The sequence below is a fragment of the Phocoena sinus genome, chromosome 9 (genome assembly GCF_008692025.1).
Source record: "Phocoena sinus isolate mPhoSin1 chromosome 9, mPhoSin1.pri, whole genome shotgun sequence".
Lineage (NCBI taxonomy): Eukaryota > Metazoa > Chordata > Mammalia > Artiodactyla > Phocoenidae > Phocoena > Phocoena sinus.
The window spans coordinates 47,174,210-47,192,705 of record NC_045771.1 but is presented as its reverse complement, the minus strand read 5'-3'; the positions used below and the strand labels follow the sequence as shown (position 1 = coordinate 47,192,705).

At 41.6% G+C, this 18,496-nt stretch overlaps 1 pseudogene; it reads right to left on the bottom strand.

Moving 5' to 3' along the window:
• Window positions 1–10,487: 10,487 nt before the first annotated feature.
• On the bottom strand, window positions 10,488–11,926 carry LOC116759608 (annotated as a pseudogene).
• Window positions 11,927–18,496: the final 6,570 nt, after the last annotated feature.

The window sequence follows — 18,496 nt, the reverse complement described above, 5'->3', positions numbered from 1 at the left end:
GCATTTTGCTGTCGTACGGTGTATGTTTATAGCAATTGTAGGATGGTCTGAAACATCCACAAATTTTCTTTCCATAAAAATTTTGTGAAATCCCAAAGTATGTTCTATGAATTGGTCATAGTCTTTCCATATCATGTGTGTACATCACAGAACATGCAGAACGTGGTCATTTTACATAAAATGATTTGGCAACACTGGTTATATCTGGGCCATGTAAAAAGTTAGCACTTCTTTCTTTTCAGGCAAGCGTTCTGAATTCATCTGTTAATGTCAGGTTGCATTTTCGCCACATTTCTGTATTTATGAAAAGTGAATCTGCAGAGTCATTGTTGATTTTTTTTCATTTTTGTTTTATAAACAAGCCTGCTTTTTAAAGTAAGAATGAATGTTTGGTTTTTTACAAATATGTGTTCCTCCTTGATCAAAGTAACTCTGATGGATAATAATTTAATATGATTTGATTGCTACAGTCCTATCTTATTGGTTATATTTATCTTAGCATGAGTTTCCACACCAAGATTTCTATATTTTGTAACATAGGTAAAATATTTAAAACGTCAAAAACTGTCAATCTAAATTTTTTTTCTTAACCCCAACTACAAAGTCTTTTCCTCTCATTATCTGAGATGATTCATGTCATTACTCACTAGTCTTGTTTTGGAGTGACCAGAAGAGAATTACTGTGTGATAAGCGAGCTGAAAGGGGAGAGGGCAGTGCAGTTGTTATCCTAGAAAGTCCTGAGGGCTATGTGGATGGACTCCGCTGGCACACAGGGGTCAGAATGATTCTGCTTGGTCCCTGCTAGTATCGTTCCTCCCAACTGTACAGATTTGTTTGTTGTAGCTTATGTACTTCTTGATACTGTCAAAAAACTATCTGGAAATGGTTTTATTTTGTGAAGTGAACAATACTTTGTAATTTATGATAGTGTAAATGGAAGGAAAAGCATTAAATGTATTAAATTCTTCTGTCTATCATTTTGGAAGACGTGAAGGAAATTGATGTTGGGGGAAAGGGGGGCAGAATATTCAAAACACTGCTCCCAGATGGATTGTGGGCAATAAAGTGTCTACCATCACCAAGACACAATGAGAAAACAAACACCCCATGGAGTCCACACCTCCTGGCCCCTCTCCCTCCTCCAGCTTCCTCCTGAGGAGCCTGCCTGCAATTAAGATTCCAATACTCCAGCTTCCCTTTCTATAAAGACCCCTTGTGTTTGTCCTTCATTGAGAGATGAGGTGTTTAGAGCAGATCACCCCAGGCAACTTGCAGGAGGGCAGAAAAAGAGTTTTGGAGCCAGAAAGACTTGACTTTGAATAGCAGATCTGCCTCTTATCAGCTGCATATGACCTTGGGAATGAGTTCACTTACCTGAAAAACTGGGTTTGGAAATATTCTGATTGGGACACCTTAGATGAAATGATGATCTAAAGTAATTAGTCATAGTTACTTCTTCTTATCATCATTATTTTAAGAATGATGACTTAGGAAGGGAAAGGAAGACACAGGAGAGAAAAGGATTTGTCACGGGTTAAATCCAAGTCCGAGTAATAATAAGGGGTATTATTATAACAGGGCTCTATAATGGGTAATGAGGTTCACTTGACTCCTTTTCCCGAATGTGATTACAACACCTGATCCCCTCTACCTGCCTTTAGTCTGAAGCCTGCTCTGATACCCATGCCTATCTTCCCCACCATCTGGCAGCCTGACGTGGCTTCTCTTACCTGGCTTGAAATTCCTGCCATTGGAATAACTCTAGTAGTTAGACCTGAAAAGAGGCAGTGTTGTTTCCAGAACCCACTGTTAAATTGCCCACAGGTGGGTTGTGGGAGACGGGACGGGGCAGTGTGGGTGGGGGAAGACCTTTTTCTCTCACCCGTTAACATAAATGGGCGCCTGGTCTCCAAGCTCGGAAGGGGCCTGGTGCAGAATTTCAAGGACAGCAGCCTGGAAGGGACGAGGGAGGGGAGATAGGGGGAGTTGAGGAAAGTCACATACCACTACAGGTGTGCTGCCTGGGCCATCCTGCCTCCAGCTGAAAACCCAATTCAGGTAGCTTCCAAATTCCCAAGATCTATCAATCCCCAAATTTACAGTCAATCCTTTGATTTTTAAAAATGTAATGTTCATTAATTTTAAACCAACATTTATCAAGCACTTATTAATGGGCAAGACACTGAATACTGGCAAGGAAAAGGTTTGTCTCACTGGAAGAATTAAATAATAAGTTTAGTTTGGCTGGAGAGCAAAAGCTGGTCATGCTAAGGATTTTGGACTCTAACATAAAAGGCGCTGGTGCTACAATTTTTTTTTTAATAAACTTAAGTTTGGAGTAGTTTTATATTTACAGAAAAGTTGCAAAGATACCACAGAGAGTTCCTGTGTACTCCTCACCCACTGTCCCCTAATGTTAACATCTTATATAACCACAGTACATTTATTTAAACCAAGAAACCAACATTAGTACATTACTATTAACTGAACTCCAGGCTTTTTTCGGATTTTATGAGTCTTCCGCTAATGTCCTTTTTCTGTTCCAGGATACAATCTAGGACACCATATTGCCTTTAGCATTAATGGGTTTTAAGAAACAAATGACACAATCCTGTTTACATTTTTTAAAGATCACTTACTTGACTGTGGATCCATCAGAGAATATGCAGGCAGATGGGGGTAGTGAAGGTAGATGCAGGGAGTCACTTCGATGTTCGTTGTTGTCATTGTAAGTCTAAAGTGATGTAGCCTGGATCAGGTGGTAGCAAGGCAGAGAAAAATAGACAGAACTGAGTTACACTTCGGAGGCAGAGTTGAAAATGTTTGGTTATAGATTGGATTAGAGAATCAAGGACGACTCCCACACTGCTTAATTTGACAACTGGCTAATATTTCTTGAAATGAACACAAAGAGAGCCAGAGGTTCTTGAGGAGGGGTGGAAAAAGTAAGGAGGATGATGAGTTCCATGTTGGACATGATGAAATAGGGATACCTGTGAAATTTCCAGGAAGAGATATTTCATGAGCAATTGCACTAACAGGCTGGAGGTAGGAATTTAGGAGCGACACCAGAGGTAATAATTGGAACCAAGGTAATAACTGAATAAGAGTGCCCAGGGACCCAGAACAGAGAAATACAGGAGAGGCCTGATTCAAAGTTGTCTAGAGCACCAACATTCAGGAGAGGGGATGAGAAGGAGGAGAGGGCAAATGAAGTCTATCTTGATAAAATATAGAGGGTCTCATGAGTGTGGTTCAGAAAGACTCTTTCCTTGTCTTCAGGTTCGTTTCACAATGTCCTAGTCCATTTCGTTGTTCCACTTCCATGTGTTTTGCTACACGCGAGGCACCACGTTAGACCCTATGCTTTGGAGGGGTTTGCTTCATTGGATGCTTTGTAAATGCAAATAAGCCAGGGTCATTTTTTTTCCTGAGTTGAAAAGATACTATCATACTCAAGGACCTCCTTCACTGCCTTCTACTGCCATTTGTACATACTTCTAATCCATCGGTTATCACAAAGTATTGCCACTGTGTGTCCATCTCTCTCCCACTGAAGTACAGGCTCCGTGGGATCAAGAATGGTGGACACCATCACCCTCATACCAAAACCAGACAAGGATGTCACAAAGAAAGAAAACTACAGGCCAATATCACTGATGAACATAGATGCAAAAATCCTCAACAAAATACTAGCAAACAGAATCCAACAGCACATTAAACGGATCATACACCATGATCAAGTGGGGTTGATCCCAGGAATGCAAGGATTCTTCAATATACGCAAATCAATCAATGTGATACATCATATTAACAAATTGAAGGAGAAAAACCATATGATCATCTCAATACATGCAGAGAAAGCTTTTGACAAAATTCAACACCCATTTATGATAAAAACCCTGCAGAAAGTAGGCATAGAGGGAACTTTCCTCAACATAATAAAGGCCATCTATGACAAACCCACAGCCAACATCGTCCTCAATGGTGAAAAACTGAAAGCATTTCCACTAAGATCAGTGGACATCACTAATATCACAAATGGCCCACTCTCACCACTCTTATTCAGTGTAGTTTTGGAAGTTTTAGCCACAGCAATCAGAGAAAAAAAGGAAATAAAAGGAATCCAAATCGGAAAAGAAGACGTAAAGCTGTCACTGTTTGCAGATGACATGATACTATACACAGAGAATCCTAAAGAGGCTACCAGAAAACTACTAGAGCTAATCAATGAATTTGGTAAAGTAGCAGGATACAAAATTAATGCACAGAAGTCTCTGGCATTCCTATACACTAATGATGAAAAATCTGAAAGTGAAATCAAGAAAACACTCCCATTTACCATTGCAACAAAAAGAATGAAATATCTAGGAATAAACCTACCTAAGGAGACAAAAGACCTGTATGCAGAAAATTATAAGACACTGATGAAAGAAATTAAAGATGACACAAATAGATGGAGAGATATACCATGTTCTTGGATTGGAAGAATCAACATTGTGAAAATGACTCTACTACCCATAGCAATCTACAGATTCAATGCAATCCCTATCAAACTACCACTGGCATTTTTCACAGAACTAGAACAAAAAATTTCACAATTTGTATGGAAACACAAAAAACCCTGAATAGCCAAAGCAATCTTCAGAACGAAAAACGGAGCTGGAGGAATCAGGCTCCCTGACTTCAGACTGTATACTACAAAGCTACAGTAATCAAGACAGTATGGTACTGGCACAAAAACAGAAATATAGATCAATGGAACAGGATAGAAAGCCCAGAGATAAACCCACGCACATATGGTCACCTTATCTTTGATAAAGGAGGCAGGAATGTACAGTGGAGAAAGGACAGCCTCTTTAAAAAGTGGTGCTGGGAAAACTGGACAGCTACATGTAAAAGTATGAGAATAGATCACTCCCTAACACCATACACAAAAATAAGCTCAAAATGGATTAAAGACCTAAATGTAAGGCCAGAGCCTATCAAACTCTTAGAGGAAAACACAGGAAGGACACTCTTTGACATAAATCACAGCGATATCCTTTTTGACCCACCTCCTAGAGAAATGGAAATAAAAACAAAAATAAACAAATGGGACCTAATGAAACTTCAAAGCTTTTGCACAGCAAGGGAAACCATAAACGAGACCAGAAGACAACTGTCAGAATGGAAGAAAATATTTGCAAATGAAGCAACTGACAAAGGACTAACCTCCAAGATTTACAAGCAGCTCATGCAGCTCAGTAACAAAAAAACAAACAACCCAATCCAGAAATGGGCAGAAGACCTAAATAGGCATTTCTCCAAAGAAGATATACAGAGTGCCAACAAATACATGAAAGAATGCTCAACATCATTAATCGTTAGAGAAATGCAAATCAAAACTACAATGAGATATCACATCACAGCAGTCAGAATGCCCATCATCAAAAAATCTAGAAACAATAAATGCTGGAGAGGGCTTGGAGAAAAGGTATCACTCTTGCACTGCTGGTGGGAATGTGAATTGGTACAGCCACTGTGGAGAACAGTATGGAGGTTCCTTATAAAACTACAAGTAGAATTACCATATGACCCAGCAGTCCCACTACTGGGCATATACCCTGAGAAAACCATAATTCAAAAAGAGTCATGTCAAAATGTTCATTGCAGCTCTATTTACAATAGCCCGGAGATGGAAACAACCTAAGTGTCCATCATCGGATGAATGGATAAAGAAGATGTGGCACATATATACAATGGAATATTACTCAGCCATAAAAAGAAACGAAATTGAGCTATTTGTAATGAGGTGGATAGACCTAGAGTCTGTCATACAGAGTGAAGTAAATCAGAAAGAGAGAGACAAATACCGTATGCTAACACATATATATGAAATTTAAGAAAAAAAATGTCATGAAGAACCTAGGGGTAAGACAGGAATAAAGACACAGACCTACTAGAGAATGGACTTGAGGATATGGGGAGGGGGAAGGGGAAGCTGTGACAAAGCGAGAGAGAGGCATGGACATATATACACTACCCAACGTAAGGTAGATAGCTAGTGGGAAGCAGCCTCATAGCACAGGGAGATCAGCTCGGTGCTCTGTGACCGCCTGGAGGGGTGGGATAGGGAGGGTGGGAGGGAGGGAGACGCAGGAGGGAAGAGATATGGGAACATATGTATATGTATAACTGATTCATTTTGTTGTGAAGCAGAAGCTAACACACCATTGTAAAGCAATTATACCCCAATAAAGATGCTAAAAAATAAATTAAAATAAAAAGAATGGTGGACACCACATGCTGGTCAGGCACACTCCTGCTCATCCTGCAAGTCCCAACTAGAAGTTTCCTCTCTGCTGAGACTTTCCCTGGCTTCCCCAGGCAGAGTACATAGGTGCCAGCCGTAAACACATGAAAGCATGGAAAGTTCAGAGTACTCTCCAGAGTTGGGTTTAACCAGCACATGAAATGTGAGGGAAGAGGAGGGGGAATGAGATTAAACAAGCATGTCTGCGCCAGGGAATAAGGAACCTTGTGTGCCAAGTATGAGTCAAACTTAGAAAGATTGGTCTGGTGACACGTGGAGGATAGGCCAGAGGATGTAAGATTAGAAAGACAGAAGCTAATCAAGAAGATGTTATAGGCAATGACCAACTGAACTTGATTCCCAGCAGTAGGGATGGAGAAGAGTCATGGTAAGAGAGATATTTAGGGGGTTGTCAAGACTTACTGATTTGATGCCAAGACTGAACAGATGAAGTCACAAATGACACCCTCATTTCTGGTTTTTACAATTAAATGACTATTTAGGAAGATAAGAGAATACAGGAAGGAAAGGGGGTTCAGCAGGGAGAAATCATGGGTTCAGTTTGCAGGATGCATTTGGTGCTAATGGTTCACCCATGTAAAAATGTCTAGCAAATAGCCGAACACATGGTTTTGGAGCTCAAGAAAGAAGGATGAGATCAGACTGTATAGTCAGCTGAAATAAAGAAGACCAATAATAGGTCCCTGGGTAACAGTAAAGTCTAAGGAACAGGCAAAGTTAGAGAACTTTGAAAGTAAGGTCAGAAATGGCCAGAGGAGGAAGCACAGAGTCAGGAGTGTAAGAAGAAAGCAGAGAAAGATAGAACTTCAAGGATGGAGAAGTCACCAGGGTCAAATGCTGCTACAGATGATAAGGTGGGGCTTCCCTGGTGGTACAGTGGTTAAGAATCTGCCTGCCAGTGCAGGGGACATAGGTTCAAGCCCTGGTCTGGGAAGATCCCACATACCGTGGAGCAACTAAACCCGTGCGCCACAGCTACTGAGCCTGCACTCTAGAGCCTGCAAGCCACAACTACTGAGCCCATGAGCCACAACTACTGAGCCCACGTGCCACAGCTACTGAAGCCCATACACCAAAAGCCCGTGCTCCACAATGAGAAGCCACCGCAATGAGAAGCCTGCGCACCGCAACACAGAGTAGCCCCTGATCGCTGCAACTAGAGAAAGCCCGCTGGCAGCAATGAAGACCCAGCACAGCCAAAAATTAAAAAAAAATAATAATAATAAAGTTTTTTAATTAAAGTGACTGTTATAGTTTGTTGGACTTATAAATTGAAAATAATTTTTAAAAAAAGATGATAAGGTGATGAGTCCCCTTTGGATATAGCAACTAAGGAGTCCCTGTAACTTAACAGGAGCTTTTCAGTGAGGACAATGAGGTGCATGGCACATTGCTAAACCTTTACAGTGAATGGGGTTATCAAAAGAAGATAAAACTTGTATTTTTAAAGAAAAACCCATAAAGCTCTCCTTTCATAGGCTTATAAACCTCATATGTATGATAAATCATCCACGGGGGCAAATTTTTCATTGCTGCCGAAAATTTATAACCTTAACAGACTTTCTTGAAAAACTGTGTACTTCAAAATGTTCTTAAAGAGTTAAGCAAGTATTACTGGAGTAGATGTTTGCTCACTTAAATTACCTGATTTTTTTCTATGTCCTAATTTACACAATGGGTATAATCTTGGTTTGTTCTAGTTCCCTAATCTGAAAATGGGCATAATAAGAGTACCTGATCTCCCCTTCTTGTCAGAGTGCTTCTACGCAAGGATCCATTGAGATCCTGAATATAAAAACTAAAAGCTCAGTATAAACTGGATAGTAATGTACAAATGTTGATTATTGTATGCAGGACCATCCTTAGGTAGGGCAAACCCAGGTTAGCCCATTAATTGGCAGGTTTGGAGGATGTGGAGGCATGGGACTGGAGCAGGGCATTACTGTCAGGGGCAACGTAGGGCTGCAAGAATCAGAAGCTCAGGCCAAACAGCCCACCAAGGAGAGATGCTCAGACTCCAAAGTCTAAGCAGAAAAGACGTGTGACAAGGCAAAAATAGACCTCTTTAGGCCAGGAATTCAGGAATTGAGTGCCATGGATCAAGTGAGGAATAAGCGTGTGTGTGTGTGTGTGTGTGTGTGTGTGTGTGTGTGTGAGATATGGGTTCTTTTCCACAGGGGTCACATGCTAAAACCCATCAGGTTTTATGGGCCAACAGGTTCTTGACTCTCGGAATGGTCAAGATGATCACCTTGGAACAAAATCAGGAACAGTCACAAAGTCCCAAGTCCCAAGTCCATGGCAAGGTCAATATAATACCAACAGCCCATACAGACCGCTGCTTGAGCATGGATTACTGACTTCTACTAGTAAGGAGATGATCATTAACCTTTAAGAAGCACTAGAGTCATCCATCAGGAAAGTATCTGTTGCACATAATATGAAACTATGATGCAAAGGGCTTCAACAATAGGGACATTAATTATCTCAACAAGAAATCCAAATGTAGGGCATCTCCAAGATTGGTGCTTTCTATTGGTTCTTTCTATTCCATCATGCTCGGTTTGTTGGCATTTCCCTCAGGCTTTGACAAATATCATATAAGAAGGTGGCTTCAAGGAGGAGCAGGACAATGTCTTTCTCATCCTGCATGTCCCATTTAATAGCTAAGAAATCCTTCCCTCGACATATATGCCCTCACAACACCTTGGCCAGAATTGCATAGCGTGTTTATTGCTAAACCAGTCACTAGCAAGGGGAATGAGATTCCCATGATTGGTTCAGGTCAGTGTGGCACGAAGTATAGTCCCTTGGCCAGCAACACCGTGGCCTGGGACTTGTTAAAAATGCAATTTCTCAGGCCTGAATCACTGACTGGGGCTGGGGCCTCACAATCTGTTTTTTGTCCCAGTTTACTCTCCTTTTTATTTATGCATCATTCAAAAAAATATTTATTTTGTGCCTACTTTGTGCTGGGCACTGTCAACACAATCATTATTAACATATCGGAGACAGTTTCTGCCCTCGTGGAGCTTACAACCAAAATAAAGAGACACCCACACATACCTCATCACAAATTCTTCATGATAAGCTGAGGAAAGCTACGAAGGAAAAGTACAGGGGTTTTCAAAGATCACAGGAATTTTAGAAGAACTTTATATAGCCTGAAGGGTCTGGAAGAGTTTCCACAGGGAGAATGGTTCCCAGTTGGGGGCTAAAATTTTCTGTCCTAAATCCTATGAAACCAGGTTGTTAGAGAATCCTGGCTAAAACAGTCTAAGCAAAGGGAGCAGCATGGACAAAGCCCCTGAGAAGGGAAGAGATGTAACCAATTTGAAAAAAATGTAAGCAGCTCACTGTAGCTGAGGCGCAGAGGTAGTGGAAAGAGGAAGCCAGACCACACAGGCCCTCCACAGCAGCAGACTTTTCCCAACTGGTAAGGCCAACTTTCAACACCCATCGGCGAGCACAGTCACATGGCAGTCAAAGCCTAAAGAATTAACAACTGAATAATGACACAGTACACCATAAATCAGAAAAAAAAAAAGGATGTAAATAAACTTATCCTGAATAAGGAATGCACTTTCAAGCTGTTCTAAAACTTTTAAGCATACAGTATTATACCATGTACTTCAAACTGAGACAGGCTGCGCCCTGGGCCCTGGGCCCCTTTGCTGCAGCACTTGTACGACACACGTTTCCTGGAGCAACAGAATACAAAGAAACTCTAAGGGGCTAAAAATAACTGTGTGCGTGTGCGGTTGGGGCACATGACGGACAAGATACAAAAAGACCAAAAAAAAAAATCACTTCTACTCCCTCAAAAGCTTTTTTTTTTTTTTTGGCTTTAAGATAAAGAAAAGGCCATATTCCTATGATACTGTTTGTGAAAATTATCTCAATATGAGATCCAAAGATTTCCATTACTCAGTGTCCGTACTCAAAATCACCCACATGTACCAGGTACAATTTTCTGAACTTCACCACTGATGAGCCTATCCCAAAGTAGAATTCTTCAGCAATACAAAAGACACAGGCTAAAACAGTCCTCAGAATTATGCTTTAAAATAAGTGTATTCAAAATATAAATATAATAACTCTCCAGACCATTATTTTTCCTAACAACTAAACTCTAAATTTGAAAAAAAAAAATAAAGGAGTTTTTCAAACCAATGATGTGTGCAGCCCATTCTCATGACACAGTCATTTAAACTTCTCATTCTGCATGAGAAAGTTTTGTTTCTTCCCTTTGTCTTGCAGAATAATTTAGGTTCCCACCTTGGATATGATTCAACAAGTGGAGTAAGACCACAGATAACAGTGACAAAGAAACACGGGCAATGAAGAAAACTTCTAAAAACAAATATCCCCGAGTATCCAATATCATGCCAGCAATGATGGAAATGATGGCCAACCCAAGATTCTGAATGGACCGCATGAAGCCATATGCGGTTCCCAGTTGTTGTTCAGGAACTACAAACGCCACCACTGGCCACAATGCACAGGCAAGCAACGAATAGTAGAGTCCCAGGAGACACATAGCAATGCAAGTGTTCCACAGCATAAAGGCCAGCATCACGTGGGAAGCAAGCGTGGTCACCATTGCACACAGATGATGTTACTTCCCGTTCTATCCACCAGGAGCCCAAACACTATACTGCTAATATCACTCGCTGGCTGGGAGAAAAATCCAAATTTCTCTGTAAAGAAATCTTTGTGAAGTCCAATGAAAGGGAACACGGCAACATAACAGCAGACACAGGTGATAAATATAGCCACAGGGGTAAGGAGAAGTCCTTCACATCAGTCAACTTAATAACTTCACCTGTTTTTCTTTGTTCTTTATGACGGATTCTTTCTGCCGTTTGATCCAAATAAGCAAGGGCCAAGGCACAGACTCGTGAAAGAATACATGTTATACCCTCAGTCATAAGTGTGACCCCAAGGGTTGTGTGACCAGCAGAACCCAAGGAAGCTTAAACCTTAGAATACAGCAATCTCATGAGGTTCATGTTTACTGTTCTTCCAATTCCAGCCATGCTAAGCTGGAGTCCAACTTACACCAAACACCAAGTTTAATTCTTTGCCTTTCAACCAACTCACAGCATACGTATTCTGGGCAACTGCTAAGGAGTCCCCACCCATCCCAAACATAACCGTCCAAACTCCATCAGCCAAAAAGCATTAAATATTCTACCCAGGGCAAAAACAAATAGCAACTAAAAATAATGGTGCCCCATCGTATTCCAAATGCTCGCTCTATCAAAAAGCCACCAAAGAGGGGCTTCCCTGGTGGGCGCAGTGGTTGAGAGTCCGCCTGCCGATGCAGGGGACACGGGTTCGTGCCCCGGGCCGGGAAGATCCCACATGCCGCGGAGCGGCTGGGCCCGTGAGCCATGGCCGCTGAGCCTACGCGTCCGGAGCCTGTGCTCCGCAACGGGAGAGGCCACAGCAGTGAGAGGCCCGCGTACCACACACACACACACACACACACACACACACACACACAAAAAGCCACCAAAGAAACACAAAACTACATTGGGCCAAGAATACCAGGCATACCGCAGCATGAATTTCGTGGTATTCACCTGCATATCCTTGTAACCTGAGTCTGAGGTCAGCAGGACTATCACAGCCGAAGCCAAGGAAGAAAGCACCAGCAACAGCACCAAGAGCCTGTGCGCCAGGAACTGGGGTCGCCGAGGTCCGGCGGGGCAGCGGGGCGGCGGGGGCTCCTGTGCTGGCGTCGTCTGGGCAGCCTGGCAGCGCCCTCGCTTCCTCCCCACCCTCCCCCAGGCCGGCGGCGGGAGACCGAGAGATGACCGTGACCGCAACTTACCGGAGGAAGCCGCAGCCAGAGCCCCGCGAAAACTGTGCTCACGTGACCGCGGTCGTTCATGGGATGCTTCACAATCTTTTTAACAAGCCCTCCAGGTGATTCCAATGCAGGATAAATTTGAGAAGAACTGGTTTAGAACAGAAAGGGTTTCACCTGAACTGCGGCTAAATCCACCCATTCCGAAGTGTTTGCACACCTGAAGAAACTCAGGATTTATTAATGAAGAAGGGGAAATAGTTTTGTAGCATTGGGAAGGATGTTCAAACTTTCAGAGGCTGAATAAGACCCTCCACATCCATAGACCAAGGTCCCCAAAGGCCTCTCACCTCCATAACTATGGAACCACCTCTATCTCTAAAATGACATTGTCTGACCTGTAAACTTCATGAAGGCAGGAATTGGTCTACTTTGCTCACCAGTCTACCCCTGTCCCTAACTGGAACTTTGCCTGGCATACAGTAGGCACTCAAACACTTTCTAAATTAATGGAATAATCCTTCTACAAATATTCAAATATCCTATAATATTTTGGTGTCATGGAGGAGGGGGTGATTCTAGAAGCAGAAGAATCTGAAAATGCATATTGGCTCTTGTCCACCATTTAGAGTTCTGTCCAGTATCTGAACCCTTCAGTTACTGAAGCTTTCTTGGAACTAGTTATCCAAAACTCACCTAATCGTCACCATATTCTTTCTCCTTCTATCCAGTAGGTATGATTAAGCCTCAAAATAATTCAGTTTGGAGAATCTGAAGATCTAAGTCTCTAGTTCAATTGCCTGTTACACAAGTTCAATTGCAGGTTACAACCCCGTTGTTTCAATCCTGCCTCTTACCACTTTCTGATAGTATAATCTGGGAAAGTTACTTTACTTCTTAAGCCTCAGTTTCCTTGTCATTATAATGAACTAGTGTCGGTACATATTCCGTGAAGTAATTGTGAGGCTTAAGATAATCTATGTACAGCACTCAGTACAGTATTTGGGGCACACAGTAAGACAAATGTTTGTCTAAAAACTCAAGAGCTGTGGGAAACTTTTATGAGAATACTTACACTAAGTAAGCCTTAGTAAACTTTCTTCAGAGTTACAGGACGTCACATTGCTGCCTAGCAAATTATAGGGGGATTCTAGCGGTTTACTGTCCAACGGGTTTTTGAAGCCAAGCCACACCTGCCCTGTGCTGTGATGTGGTAGAAAGCCATCATGGGAGCCCTACAAGAGCACTGAATTTAGAGCCACAAGACCTGGCTCGGTCACAGATCAAGGCTTCCAACATTTCTGAGCCCCAGGTTTCTCCCCTCTGAAACTTGAAAATTAATGCCTGCTTGCCTGCCCGACCCACCAACCTCATGGGTTATCACTGAGGCCAGATGGCATGGGAGCAGGCGCGGAGGTGCTGCAACACACCTTCATACCACCAGGTCAAGCTTCAGTGTTTGTGCTCCACCCCCAGAGTGCTCTCCCTGGAGCCCCATCAACCTCACTGCAGCTTCGGGTCTCTGCTTACTTGGCTTCTCATTTGCTGGCACAGTTGACCACCTCCCTTCTTCTCAAACCCCCTCTCTCTCGGCTGCTATGACACCACCCTCGCCCCCATCCTCTGCCCAGGCTCCTCTGCCCATTCTCCCTCTAGAACTCTCCAAGTCCCTTGGAACACTCTCCAAGGCCGCCTTCTTGCCGTACTTTCTCTGTAGGCAACAATTCCAAATGATTCCTAAGATTCAGTAAGCTATCCTTTTCTATTGCTGAGAAATATTCCATGGTATGGATTTACCACAGTCTGTTTTGCCTTTCACCCACTGAAGGGCATCTGGATTGTTTCCAGTTTGGAAAGAGTGCAATTTCTGGGTCATATTTGCATGTTTAGTTTTTTTAAGAAACTATCAAGCTGTTTTCCAGAGCAGCTGGACCTTTTCACATTCCCACCAGCAATGTGTAAGTGATTCAGTTTCTCCACATCCTCACTAGCATTTGGTGTCATCATTATCTTCTGTTTTAGTCATTCTGATAAGTTCATATTGATATCTCATTGCAGTTCGCATTTGCATTTCACTAATGGCTAATGATGCTGAACATCTTTTCATGTGGTTATTTGTCATCTGTATCTCCAAGTTAGTGAAACAACTGTTCAAGTCTTGTGCCCATTTCATAATTGATTCTTTTTCACTATAGAATTTTGAGAGTCCTTTATATATTTTAGGTATATATGGTTTGCAAATATTTTCTCCTACTTTGTAGTTTGTCTTTACATCCTCTTAACAGAGTGTTTTTCAGAGCCAAAGTTTGTCTGAGTTTTGATGAAGTCCAACTTAGTTATTTTTCCTTTTATGGATCTTCGTTTTAGCCATGTCTATGAACTTAGCCCTAGGTCCCAAAGACATTCTATATTTTCTTCTAAAAGTTTTATATTTTTACATTTAAAATCCATGATCTAATTATTAATTATACTGTGTGATGTGTACGTCAATATTCACTTTGCACCTTTGGCACAAAGGGACTGTCCAGAATAAGGGTAGAAAGATCTCCCAGGAGGATGGTGTGTGCGAGGCATGGAGGATAAACAGTCCAGATGGAACTGTGTGGCTAAAGAGACAGCCACGTTGAAGACGGCCACCATGATAACTTCTGCTGCTGCCCCATCTGACAATGTGCTCCAGCAAAACAAGCAACTCCACCAAGAAAGAAGGAGACTCAAGGCATCCCCAGGAGGAGACTGTGCCACAGACAGAGAGAGGTCAGTCCCTATGGAAGGAGAAGGAAGTGTCCAGGAGGGATATTTTTAGGAAAAACAAAATGGAACACATATATACTGATATGATGGCACTTGTAGAAAAGTGCACCAAGAAGCCATTGGAAAGTGTAGAAAGAATTAGAAATAGGACTAAAAACAAGCAGATTGAAAGGGTTGAGGTCGGGGGGAGGGCGGGCAGGGAGAGGCCATTATTAACTTTAGGAAAAGACAAAAAGTAGGAAAGCAAATATAATGTTCTGTACACTATAATGCTTAGCCTGAACAATATTTACAAAGGCACAATAATATCAACATGGAATTGTCAATTAAACAAAGGCTGTAATATGACCACTGTACTGGGATAGGAGAGAAAGGAAACAGAAGGCACGGTGGTATAAGAGAACAAAAGGCTCAAATACCATAATAAGAAATTAATAGAGGTCAAATATCGATAAATCAAAAGAGAGCATAATACACAAATTAATTAGAAATACAGAGATGTGCACATGTCGGAAACGAAAAGCCAAAACTGTTGAAGGTGGTTGGGGAAGAGACCTAAGGGAAGGAATGAGATAAGAAACCCCTGTAATGTGCTATAATCGCCTTAATAACATTTGACTTTTGAACTCTGTGTGCATAGATTACTTTAATAAACTAAAATCTAATCTCTTAAAACAATTAATAATGCCGTGTCTACATAGCAGAGACACGACGCTCCCGTTCTTTCCCTCCGTTGGGTCTGATTCAGTGATGTGGATTATATATTAAGATTCCAGGAGCTAATGGGGCAACACATATTAAACATATTCCCTGGCTTGTGCCTCAGCCGCATTCTGGTAGTGACCTTACTTCTAAGGATTCTGCCTTATGATTTGTTAATCCTTTTCTGGTAACATTGCTTTCAAGCTTAACTGAGCACACTTCCTCCTTCAATGACAGGTAATGCAATTTTGGTGCCGAAAGGATGAAGAGCGTTCTTGAATCACATACAGAAAACTTCTGCTTGATTTGATTTAATCGTTAAGTATGTTCCTGAAAAAAAAGTTAGATTCAGAGCAAATTGTTGTATATTAAATACTCTCCAGTAAATTTTAACCTTATGTTCTTGGGGGGGAAAGCAATGGGCCCTAACCAACAATAATGACAGTGAACTTTAAGACTCTCTACCCATTTTTTTCCAAAAGCACTTGGAAGTGATTGATCTGTAGAGTCTGTTTACGTGATTTTCCTACACAGCCAATGAAAGAAATCAGTCAAGGAGAAACTAACATTTACTGAGGGCCTATTATGTGTCAGGCACTGTGCTGGGGACTTTAATAAATGTATTGTCTGCTTTAATCTTGGCAACGATCCAGAGAAGTAGATAGTATTATCCCCACTTTACATTTAAGGAAACCAGAGCCTAAAGATATTAAGTAATTTTCTCAAAGCCACACAGCTCGTAATTCAAACCAACCATCAAGTCTTTTCACAAGAAATGTATATAATTACAATTCCCAGTGTTAATTTGAGCTTTGAGTGCTCTGTGATTCCATAGGGCTTTAATATTTAAGCAACCACATATGATTTAGCATTATTCTAAGTGGGAAACTTAGAAGACGATGACCTAATTCGAATCTTTTAAGTATGACTACCTCTTTTGATGTAATAGCCTTGATACCAACAAATATTTATTGATCTAATGATTAACTAAAAGGCAATATGAGATTCAAATATCAATACTAAAAGAACATTGTACTAGGGAAAGAGTAACTCAAACCGAATCAAAATAACTGCACCTCTTCTGGTCCTGTGACTTGGAGCAACTTGCTTCAAATTTCTAGGATAAAACTGTAGAACTTGTAATATCTCTCTCTCAGGTTGCTGTACCATTAAACCAGTGAGGACACTTTCCACTTTTGGATAAGCACATAGTAAAGTGAAAGCCCAGAGTAAGAATTTAAAATTTGCCATTATTATAAAAGTTTTATAGCTGCAGCTGAAGTAGTTTCCCCCAGTAGGTAAGTGAAATGACATCAAGTAGATGAAACTGAATGTTCACTGGCGTGTACGATTGGAGATTTACCTGTGTTGGCGCCAAACAGAAAGCTGAGTGCCAAAACTTTGGTGCACCTCCCCTGACAGCCTGTGACTTAGGAAAGCAGCTCTTTCTTATGGATTTCTAACTATGTTTTGACACTGGCCTTGATGCAAATGATGAAACCAAAAGATTCCCTTCCTGCATCATGTTACCCTTCCATCAGATATCCACCACCTCCCTGTGCACGTGTGACGTAATGAGCTGACACATCGACAAACCGTAAAGAGAAAATATAACCTGGCGAACGGAGCATAACCGAATCAACCCTTTGAAAATGGAAATGAACAACTGCAGATAGCAAGTCACCCTTTACAGGATCTAGTTTACCCTGGCCCTGACCTGGAACCAGGTGACCAGCCAGAGAACATTACCTTGCGTGGTAACACATGACTTTTATTTACATCAGTGATTTTCTAATAAACAATAAAGTAGAATTATCTTTGTTTCCTGAGAGAGTCAAGATGTGCTGTGGAGCCCTGTTCTGAAATGTCATGTCCTCTAGATCATTCATTTATCCCCCAAGTACAATATTTAATAAAATCTCATCAGCCATCCTCTGGTATTACTTTATTCTTCCCCATCCGCATTTACCACCTAACCACATCTCCTTCAAAGGGTATTGCAGGGCTTCCCTGGTGGCGCAGTGGTTGAGAGTCTGCCTGCCAATGCAGGGGACACAGGTTCGAGCCCTGGTCTGGGAAGATCCCACATGCCGCAGAGCAACTAGGCCTGTGAGCCACAACTACTGAGCCTGCACGTCTGGAGCTTGTGCTCCGCAACAGGAGAGGCCGCGACAGTGAGAGGCCTGCGCACCGCGATGAAGAGTGGCCCCCGCTCGCCACAACTAGAGAAAGCCCACGCACAGAAACGAAGACCCAACACAGCCATAAATAAATAAATAAATAAAATTAAAAAAAAAAAAAAGGGTATTGAAACATGATAGTGCTCTTACAATTTTAAGAAAAAAGCAAAAATTTATCAGATAATTTGGTCCACCTACTGTACTCACTCCTCAGAATTAAAGAAAATCGGGTTATTATTACCTGTAATGACAGATTGAAATTTTATTTCATTGCCACTTTTAGTACATTTCTTTTTACAAGTTGGTCACATTTTAACCAAGAAAGCGCACATTTCTGCATTGGATGGTCATGCATTCAACAATATTAAGAACTGTTATTGTCAGGCAGATGCCAGGTCCTAAAGACTCATTAGTGACCTGTCCTAGTGCTCACGGAGAGACACAGCACAGAGAAGAGTTAGTCCCTGGACTCTGAAGCCAGTTTTCCTGGGGTCAAATGCTGGCTCTAATACTTACTGGCTGTGTCACCTTGGGCAAGTAACTTAAGTTCTCAGTGTCTCAGTTACCTCATCTATAATAATAATAGTACCTATTTCACAGGGCTTTCAGGAAGATTAAATGACTTAATATTTATAAAGCAATTAGAAATGTACCCAGTACACAGAAAGTGTTCTGTAAATGATCATTAAATGAAATGGAACTCATTTTCTAGTGAGGGAGTCAGACAA